We start from the raw sequence: 10,400 nt of genomic DNA, 5'->3' as shown, positions 1-10,400 counted from the left end.
TGTAGGCAAGCAAATGGAAAGTAAAGATAAACATGGGACAAAGTAGATTCTTAATGCTTTCTACTTTTGACATGGTTCATTTAATTTTTCTGGTGTCAAGATTAGATTTTCTGCAGAATATAAAAAGTCTCAGAATCCTTGATTAGCATAGAATTCTTAAACATAGAATTCTTGTTTGGAAGGTGAGGCAAGGCTATTGTTATTGAAAGTGTTGGCTTCCTGTTGAAGCTTTCTGAGCCAGAGTTCACGCAGAGGTGAGGAGAGGAAGCAGGAAAGCAGCTTGCTCCTTGGTTTAGGTAAGGCCTGTCTAATAATTCCTTAAAAACCTGAGAGTGTGCACTCTTTTCTTAGATTGCCTACTCTTTTCTTAGACAGCCTTAAAAGCCTTAAAAACCTGTGTTTGTTGGACTCTTTTACCTTTAAAAACCTGAGTCTGGGCTGATTCTTGAGTGTGGGCTAGCTGTAATTAAGGCTTGCTGTTCTGCCATTGTTTGGAAGGTGAGGCAAGGCTATTGTTATTGAAAGTGTTGGCTTCCTGTTGAAGCTTTCTGAGCCAGAGTTCACGCAGAGGTGAGGAGAGGAAGCAGGAAAGCAGCTTGCTCCTTGGTTTAGGTAAGGCCTGTCTAATAATTCCTTAAAAACCTGAGAGTGTGCACTCTTTTCTTAGATTGCCTACTCTTTTCTTAGACAGCCTTAAAAGCCTTAAAAACCTGTGTTTGTTGGACTCTTTTACCTTTAAAAACCTGAGTCTGGGCTGATTCTTGAGTGTGGGCTAGCTGTAATTAAGGCTTGCTGTTCTGCCATTGTTTGGAAGGTGAGGCAAGGCTATTGTTATTGAAAGTGTTGGCTTCCTGTTGAAGCTTTCTGAGCCAGAGTTCACGCAGAGGTGAGGAGAGGAAGCAGGAAAGCAGCTTGCTCCTTGGTTTAGGTAAGGCCTGTCTAATAATTCCTTAAAAACCTGAGAGTGTGCACTCTTTTCTTAGATTGCCTACTCTTTTCTTAGACAGCCTTAAAAGCCTTAAAAACCTGTGTTTGTTGGACTCTTTTACCTTTAAAAACCTGAGTCTGGGCTGATTCTTGAGTGTGGGCTAGCTGTAATTAAGGCTTGCTGTTCTGCCATTGTTTGGAAGGTGAGGCAAGGCTATTGTTATTGAAAGTGTTGGCTTCCTGTTGAAGCTTTCTGAGCCAGAGTTCACGCAGAGGTGAGGAGAGGAAGCAGGAAAGCAGCTTGCTCCTTGGTTTAGGTAAGGCCTGTCTAATATTTCCTTAAAAACCTGACGGCGCTCGCGAACCCACCACTACAGTAAAACACATTCTTACAGTATATACAATAAACAAAACAACTTTAAAAATACACACACAGGAAGGGGATAGCATTCTGCCCATAACACACACAATCCTCCTCGGTCACTTCACTCACCAAGAGATGGACCAACAGCAAATACTTGCCACCACATGCACCAGCTGTGGCATGTTCTGCTTTTTCACACAAAAACTAGTCAACTACATCTGCTCCAAATGCAAACAGATGACTCTGATGGAGCAGAGGATCCAACAGCTCGAGCACCGTATTAAGACCCTTAAGGACATTCAGGCACTCGAGCTCTTCTTGGACACTGCACAACACACTGCTGTAGATCTGCAGCCTGCATCACACCAACACCACCATGAACATGATCAGGAACCTTATGGGGAGATCAACTCACAGGTAGACAACCCTCAGGCTTGGAAGGAGGTCACCCATAGAAGGAGACACAGGAACAGGCAGCCTCCGCAGAACTCCTCTGCTCAGCTGCATTTACACAACAGATTTGAAATTCTAACACCATTAACATACAATCAGGAAACACATCTTGTGGAGGACCACAGTTTCTTAGATACCACTCAGTGGGCCACCCTTGATCAATGCGCAGGGGATAGCCCGGACGGGGACAGTGCATCACCACATTCACACTTATGTAATCATGCAAATGCTCCATCCCCAATCGTAGACCAGGAGCAACAGGAACATCCTTGGGAGAGTAATGGGCTCTCGGATGTATCTCAATGGATTGTCATTGATGAATGCACTGGGGATGTTGAGGAGGAGGACAACACTTTACACCTGCATGATTCACTTCAACAGGAACACTCTTCAGGGGACATACACACTGTCTTGCACAAAAGGGACCCGGTCAATCCTCAAAGGAAACAGGTCTTGGTAGTAGGTGACTCCCTCCTTAGAGGAACGGAAGCCATCATTTCCAGACCGGATGGGATGGCTCGAGAAACATGCTGCCTCCCGGGGGCAAAAATACACCATATCACTCAGAGGCTCAGCAGGCTCCTAAAGCCCCATCACCCTCCCCACCTTATGTTGATTCATGTAGGTACCAATGACACCGCTAGGCATACTTTTCAAAAGATCACAAATGATTTTCGAGCTCTGGGAACAAAGCTAAAACTGTATAATGTACATGTGATCTTTTCATCCCTCCTCCCCGTTGTAGGACACGGCTCTACAAGGGCCGGAAAAATAGTACAGGTCAATAACTGGCTCAGAAAATGGTGCCAAGAGGAGCATTTTGGCTTCCTTGACCATGGTCTACTCTTCCAGGAGGATGGCCTATTGGCAAGTGATGGGGTGCATCTCACACAAGCAGGAAAACATCTTTTTGCACACAGACTCACAAACCTCATCAGGCGCACTTTAAACTAGATCCACTGGGGGAGGGGAACAACAGCCTGGCGAACACTGTATTACCCACAACCACAGGGAACCGCCAAAAGGCTAAACGGAGGGTTGCACAAACACAGCAAGGACCAAGTACGGAGAGCACAATAATCCCAAATAAACAGCTCAAGGGGAGGTCACAGGGGCTTACATGTCTTTACACCAATGCTCAGAGCATGGGAAATAAGCAAGACGAACTCCAACTCTTAGCACAGCACCACACATACGATGTCATAGGCATCACTGAAACCTGGTGGGATGACTCCCATCACTGGAATGTAGCCATTGAGGGCTATAACCTCTTTCACAGAAATAGAACAAAAAGGAGAGGAGGGGGAGTAGCTTTATATGTCAAAAACAGTTACGTTGCAGAAGAAATGCAAGACTGTAATCTGGGAAACCAGCTAGAAAGCATCTGGATAAGAATCAAGGGAACCGGGACTCAAAAAGATCTTGTTGTGGGTGTCTACTACAGACCTCCGAGTCAGGATGAAGGACTTGATGAAGCCTTCTGTCAACAGCTGACCAAACAGGCACAAAGAAGAGATATAGTAGTCATGGGCGATTTCAATTATTCCGATATCTGCTGGAAAACAAACTCAGCCAAGAGTACAAAGTCCAACAAATTCCTCACTTGCCTTGCAGACAACTTTATGGTCCAGAAGGTAGAAGAGGCAACAAGAGGATCAGCAACTCTTGATCTAATCTTAACAAATGTGGAAGACCTGATCAATACAGTTGAAGTGGTTGGATCCTTAGGGGCAAGTGACCATGTGCTCCTGGAGTTTGCAATACAAAGGAATGCTGAAACTAAGACAAGTCAAACACGCATTCTCGACTTTAAGAGAGCTGACTTCCAAAAAATGAAGGAATTACTGAGCGGCATTCCATGGACACCAATATTAAAAAACAAGGGAGTTAAGGATGGATGGGAGTTTTTCAAAAGTGAAATACTCAAGGCGCAAATGCAAACAGTGCCAACAAAGAAGAAAAATAAGACAAGTGCAAAGAAGCCAGAATGGATGTCCAAAGAACTTCTAACTGAGCTAAAGCTCAAAAGTGACATGCACAAGAAGTGGAAAAGGGGAGAAATCACCAAAGAAGAATTCAAACGTATAGCCAACACCTGTAGGGAAAAGGTTCGCAAGGCTAAAGCACAAAATGAGCTCAGGCTTGCCAGGGACATAAAAAACAACAAAAAAGGCTTTTTTGCTTACGTTGGTAGAAAAAGGAAGAAAAAGGAGGCGATAGGGCCTCTGCAAGGAGAAGATGGGGTGATGGCGACAGGGGACAGGGAAAAGGCAGAACTGCTCAATGCCTTCTTTGCCTCGGTCTTCTCACAAAAAGAAAGCCATCTTCAACCTCAGCAACATGGAATGGGCGAAGGATTGGGGGAACTCCAACCCCAAATAGGGAAACAAGTTGTCCAGGAACACCTGGCCTCTCTAAACGAATTCAAGTCCCCAGGGCCAGATCAGCTACATCCAAGAGTATTGAAGGAATTAGCGGAAGTTATTTCAGAACCACTAGCAATTATCTTCGAGAGTTCTTGGAGAACGGGAGAAGTCCCAGCAGATTGGAGGAGGGCGAATGTGGTCCCTATCTTCAAGAAGGGAAAAAAGAACGACCCAAACAATTACCGTCCGGTCAGCCTCACATCGATAACAGGCAAGATTCTGGAAAAGATCATCAAGGAAGTGGTCTGCGAACACTTAGAAACAAATGCGGTCATTGCTAATAGTCAACACGGATTTACCAAAAACAAGTCATGCCAGACTAATCTGATCTCTTTTTTCGATAGAGTTACGAGTTGGGTCGATACAGGGAATGCTGTGGATGTAGCGTACCTGGATTTCAGTAAGGCCTTCGACAAAGTCCCCCACGACCTTCTGGCAAATAAACTAGTAAAATGTGGGCTAGACAAAACTACGGTTAGGTGGATCTGCAATTGGCTAAGCGAACGAACCCAAAGGGTGCTCACCAATGCGTCATCTTCATCATGGAAAGAAGTGACAAGTGGAGTGCCGCAGGGCTCCGTCCTGGGCCCGGTTCTGTTCAACATCTTTATTAACGACTTAGACGAAGGGTTAGAAGGCACGATCATCAAGTTTGCAGACGACACAAAACTGGGAGGGATAGCTAACACTCCAGAAGACAGGAGCAGAATTCAAAATGATCTTGACAGACTAGAGAGATGGGCCGAAACTAACAAAATGAAGTTCAACAGGGACAAATCAAGATACTTCATTTCGGCAGAAAAAATGGAAATCAAAGATACAGAATGGGGGACGCCTGGCTTGACAGCAGTGTGTGCGAAAAAGACCTTGGAGTCCTCGTGGACAACAAGTTAAACATGAGCCAACAATGTGATGCAGCAGCTAAAAAAGCCAACGGGATTCTGGCCTGCATCAATAGGGGAATAGCGTCTAGATCCAGGGAAGTCCTGCTCCCCCTCTATTCTGCCTTGGTCAGACCACAACTGGAATACTGTGTCCAATTTTGGGCACCACAGTTGAAGGGAGATGTTGACAAGCTGGAAAGCGTCCAGAGGAGGGCGACTAAAATGATTAAGGGTCTGGAGAACAAGCCCTATGAGGAGCGGCTTAAAGAGCTGGGCATGTTTAGCCTGCAGAAGAGAAGGCTGAGAGGAGACATGATAGCCATGTACAAATACGTGAAGGGAAGTCATAGGGAGGAGGGAGCAGGCTTGTTTTCTGCTGCCCTGCAGACTAGGACACGGAACAATGGCTTCAAACTACAGGAAAGGAGATTCCACCTGAACATCAGGAAGAACTTCCTCACTGTGAGGGCTGTTCGGCAGTGGAACTCTCTCCCCGGGGCTGTGGTGGAGGCTCCTTCCTTGGAGGCTTTTAAGCAGAGGCTGGATGGCCATCTGTCGGGGGTGCTTTGAATGCGATTTCCTGCTTCTTGGCAGGGGGTTGGACTGGATGGCCCATGAGGTCTCTTCCAACTCTACTATTCTATGATTCTATGATTCTATGAAACCATTATGTTCATTGTAAGGAAAATTGAAGTTTTGGATCCTTTTTGAATCATAAATACTAAGTGCACACAAATGCACCAGACTGAAACACTTCTTCCCATCAATATTGTTCACATTCTTTGCAAAAAAACACACTTTATGGGGAAATGTATACAGAAAAAAGAAAAAGAGTATAAGTACATGTACATTAGAGAGTGTACCTTAATATGCCCAAATTCCCATGAAACACCTCCACATAGACACACACACATATTGAAAGAGTCTTGAACCTGATATGAAAGAAGAAAAAGGAGAAACAAACTTGTGGGATTCACAGATCTAAGCTGAGGGAATATCAAGCAGGTCAATAATAATATTAATATTAATAATAATAATAATAATAATTGTATTACCTATCTCTCCTTAAAATGGAGAGACAGAACCCAAGATAAAATACATATAAGAGAATAGACACAGTTAAAATGCAGGTTAAAATTCACAAATAAAATGCAAGTTAAAATTATCTTGTTATCAAATGCAAGAATCACCCACCCACCAACTCATGATAATTTTACCCAAAATTGCTGCTGCATTGATATTTTTAGAAAGTGCTATTCCAAATTAAATGAGAATGACAGACAAAACCTCTTCCTCCTATCTTTGACTCAAATACCAATTTTTAGAGAGGTTTACTATTATTGAAACTTTGGACACATTCTCAGAAGCTAAAATCATGCTGTGTGATCAAAGAGGAACTCGTGTCAAAGAAAATCCGAGAAATGTTTAAAATAGGTTCTTTAGTTAAGCCATCATGACCTAAGATGACACTTGTAATCGGGTGTAATATGAGTGGAACTTCCTTAACATTTGTCCTTGTTCTTATCTTGACAAATGAAAGCCTTAAATGCTTTGAAAGAAAATCAATTGTTGTGCAATTCAGGAATATCATGAAGGCCTGTAAGTAGAGGAAGCACAGCTCTTTGTCAACTTTTTCACACATTCATTTATAGCTAACTAATAGCTACATCTTATATGTAATACAATAAAAACCTATCTTTATCAATGTGTCACTTTCTTTCAAATGGGAAAGAGTGAAAGAAAGATTGGTTTCTGGTGTTTGAGACATAGCTTTCTGAACACTGGAGCTCAAATGAGAACTGCAAGATGTTGCATTAAAAATGGAAATCCAGTGTCATTGTTCCGCTCAGAGATTTCCAGGTCTTGAAATGCTTGAAAAAAGTCTTGTCGATATGGGCCAAAAACCCATACTCACTTGAATGCACTGCTGACACCCTCCATAATGCACAGTGGCTTCCAACAAATATTCTGGAGTTGTTGTTTTGTCTTTAAACTGACTTTGGCCCCTTCTACACTGCCATATAATCCAGATTATCAAATCAGATAATCCACATGATATGCTTTGAACTGTATTATCTGGATCTACACAGTCATATAATCCACTTCAAAGCAGATAATCTGGATTGTATACAGCTGTGTAGGAGGGCCCGAATCTCACTTTTGGCAAAGTCAGGGGATACTCCGGATTATTCCAGTCACCTCCCTTTCCTTGCAGTGATCAGCACAGCAAGAAGGGATTGTTCCTCCCACTCCTCACCAGCCAAGGAGCTGCATCCAAAGGCCTGGCCATTGCTATTGTGTCTGTGATGGCAGCATGGGTCACCTGTGCAACCAGCAAAAAGGAGATCCGTTCTATTATCAGGAAGGAACAAACAGTGATGTGAGCATGGAACCGTTCCTGGAACAGTTCCAAAAAGACCCTTTTGTGTATGTTTGTGAGCTGTTCTAGGGTTTCCTCATTTATAGATAATGCATAAAATGGTTTCCACATGAAACCATTTTAATCCCTGTTGTTTCAATGAGACTTGGGGTCATGCATTTTTCTTATCAGACACAAAATGCTGAGGAGAGCAGAAACACTGAGATATTTGGAAAGTGAATAGGAAAGATAGGAAGCAAGCCATTCTTGCTGATGCATTTTGATTTGTTACTACCAGTTTTTGATTCTTGCCCCTCGTTGTGAGCTGTTTTGTGTGGGTCCCATTCAGGGAAGAGGTTATACATTAAACAAACAAACTGTGAGCTGCACCCTTTCCCCCTTTTAGCACCAGTACAGAACTTTGGAGCAATCTTATATAATGGGAAAGTACCAGTGCAGTACCATTTGTAATCTGGCCCTGTCATAGCACGTTGCCATAATTGTGTCAAGGTCTAGAACAGTGGTTCTCAGCCTGGGGTCCCCAAATGTTGTTGGCCTTCAACTCCCAGAAATCCTAACAGCTGGTAAACTGGCTGGGATTTCTGGGAGTTACAGGCCAAAAACATCTGGGGACCCCAGGTTGAGAACATCTGGCCTAGACCATTGTAAGGAGTCTTTTAAAATGAACTCCTTTCCCATCAGATCAATTTGAATATTTCCGGCTGTTTCTGATATTAAACCAAAATCTTCTTATTTTTACTATATTGTTTTAGGGAATGGAGTGGTTGGCTAATACAGTTTCTGAGACAATGTGCTGCTTGTGCCACCTAACATCAGCAAGAAAAGGGTGAGGAGTTCTTTGAGAAAGTTCAGCATATACCAAAGCATTCCAGAATCTGAATGACACATTCATTATGAGTATAAAAGTGCTAGGCATTAGCCATTTGCTAAGTGCCTCTTTTGGCAAATTTGTTATTAGAGTGATAAATTCTATATGGTAAATCATATTTCCCCCAGAAATTTCCTCATTACTGAGAACTACAAGCCTATCAACAGGTGGCCAGTTTGCTTTCTTGCGGATTATGCAATGCAAACACAAATGAGGATTTATCAAGTTCTTTTCTTCCCGGAGGTCAGTAAACACAGAAAGCTGAACAAATGTCTGTATTCACCCTGCCAGCCTTGCCAAACAACAGTACACAGAGTGAAGCTTATTGTCTCCTAGCAGAAAGGTGTTGCTGCAAACATATTGCATCAATGGCTTCAAATAAGTGACTTTGCTGTCTTGTTCAGGTTTCTGCCTAACTCTTGCATACACACCACACTGAAGTTCTTCAGCAACAGCTCATGGTTTCACATTTGGATCTGCTGTCAAACATTGACTTTGATCTACATATATTTGCAGGTATGGATTCTAATGCACAAGGAAATTCTGTATGGAAAAAATCCCCCAGGCTTTATCGGGAAAAAAATCCCCCAGCTGTGTCGGACTGGATGAGGGTGAACAAATTGAAATTGAATCCAGACAAGACAGAGGTCCTCCTAGTCAGTCGTAAGGCCGAACAGGGCCTAGGGTTACAGCCTGTGCTGGATGGGGTTACACTCCTCCTGAAGATGCAGGTTCGCAGCTTGGGGGTGATCCTAGATTCATCGTTGAGCCTGGAGCTCCAGTTCTCCATAGTGGCTAGGGGAGCCTTTGCACAGTTAAAACATGTGTGCCAGTTCGCCCATACCTTGGGAAGCCTGACTTGGCCACACTCTTGTTGCTGCCCTGGAGAATAGGACAATGGCTTCAAACTTCAGGAAGGGAGATTCCACCTGAACATTAGGAAGAACTTCCTCATTGTGAGAGATGTTTGGCAGTGGAACTCTCTGCCACGGAGTGTGGTGGAGGCTCCTTCTTTGGAGGCTTTTAAGCAGAGGCTGGATGGCCATCTGTTGGGGGTGCTTTGAATGCGATTTTCCTGCTTCTTAGCAGGGGGTTGGACTGGGTGGCCCTTGAGGTCTCTTCCAACTTTAGGATTCTATGATTCTATCCCAAATAGATTACTGCAATGCACTCTATGTGGGGCTGCCTTTGAAGATTGTTTGGAAGCTCCAACTAGTCCAACGAGTGGCAGCCAGGCTGCTAACTGGAACGGCGTACAGGGAGCATACCACTCCTCTGTTATGTCATCTCAACTGGCTACCAATCTGCTACTGAGCACAATTCAAAGTGCTGGCTTTAGCCTATAAAGCGCTAAATGGTTCTGGCCCAGCTTACTTGTCCTCTATGACCCACCTTGCAGTTTAAGATCTTCAGGGGAGGCCTTGCTCTTGATCCCACCATCCTCGCAAGCGCGACTGGCCTTTTTAGTGGTGGCCCCTCATCTGTGGAATGCCCTCCCTAATGAGATTAGGCAGGCTCCCTTTCTCCTGTCTTTTTGTAAAAAAAACCTTAAAACTTGGTTATGGGGCCAGCCTTTTGAGCGAAAGATGCAGCATTAACTGTAATGAATTTATGATGAAGATCTGACAGACCTGGATTATGACTCGTAACGCACCTCTGAATGCATATTTATATAGATGTTTTAATTAATGTTATTGTTTTAAGTGTAATTGTTTTTATATACTCTGTATTATACTTGGTTGTATGCTGCCCTGAGTCCCCCCTCGGGGGTGAGAAGGGCAGGATATAAATATTTGTAATAAATAAATAAATAGAAAATATGTGACCATGCCATAGCTTGGAAACTGAGCTAAACCGTGTTACTGGTAATTTATTGTGGCAAAACAATGGACCTTGTGGTGCCTTGAAGATTATGTATACCATGAACTAGAACAGAGCTGTTGAATCAGTTGGATTTATTTACACATTGATTTACCATTTTCATATGTGCCGAGTTTAATCTTGTCTAGAAGAGCACCATGAAATCATTCAGTCCAACCTATAGGATTTTAGTCATGCAATGACAAATGGTTAGATGATGCAGAACTATTTGTCAGTG

This window comes from Anolis carolinensis, chromosome 2, assembly GCF_035594765.1.
Source record: "Anolis carolinensis isolate JA03-04 chromosome 2, rAnoCar3.1.pri, whole genome shotgun sequence".
Classification (NCBI taxonomy): domain Eukaryota; kingdom Metazoa; phylum Chordata; class Lepidosauria; order Squamata; family Dactyloidae; genus Anolis; species Anolis carolinensis.
The sequence above is the reverse complement of the archived record's forward strand: the minus strand, read 5'-3'. Positions refer to the sequence as shown.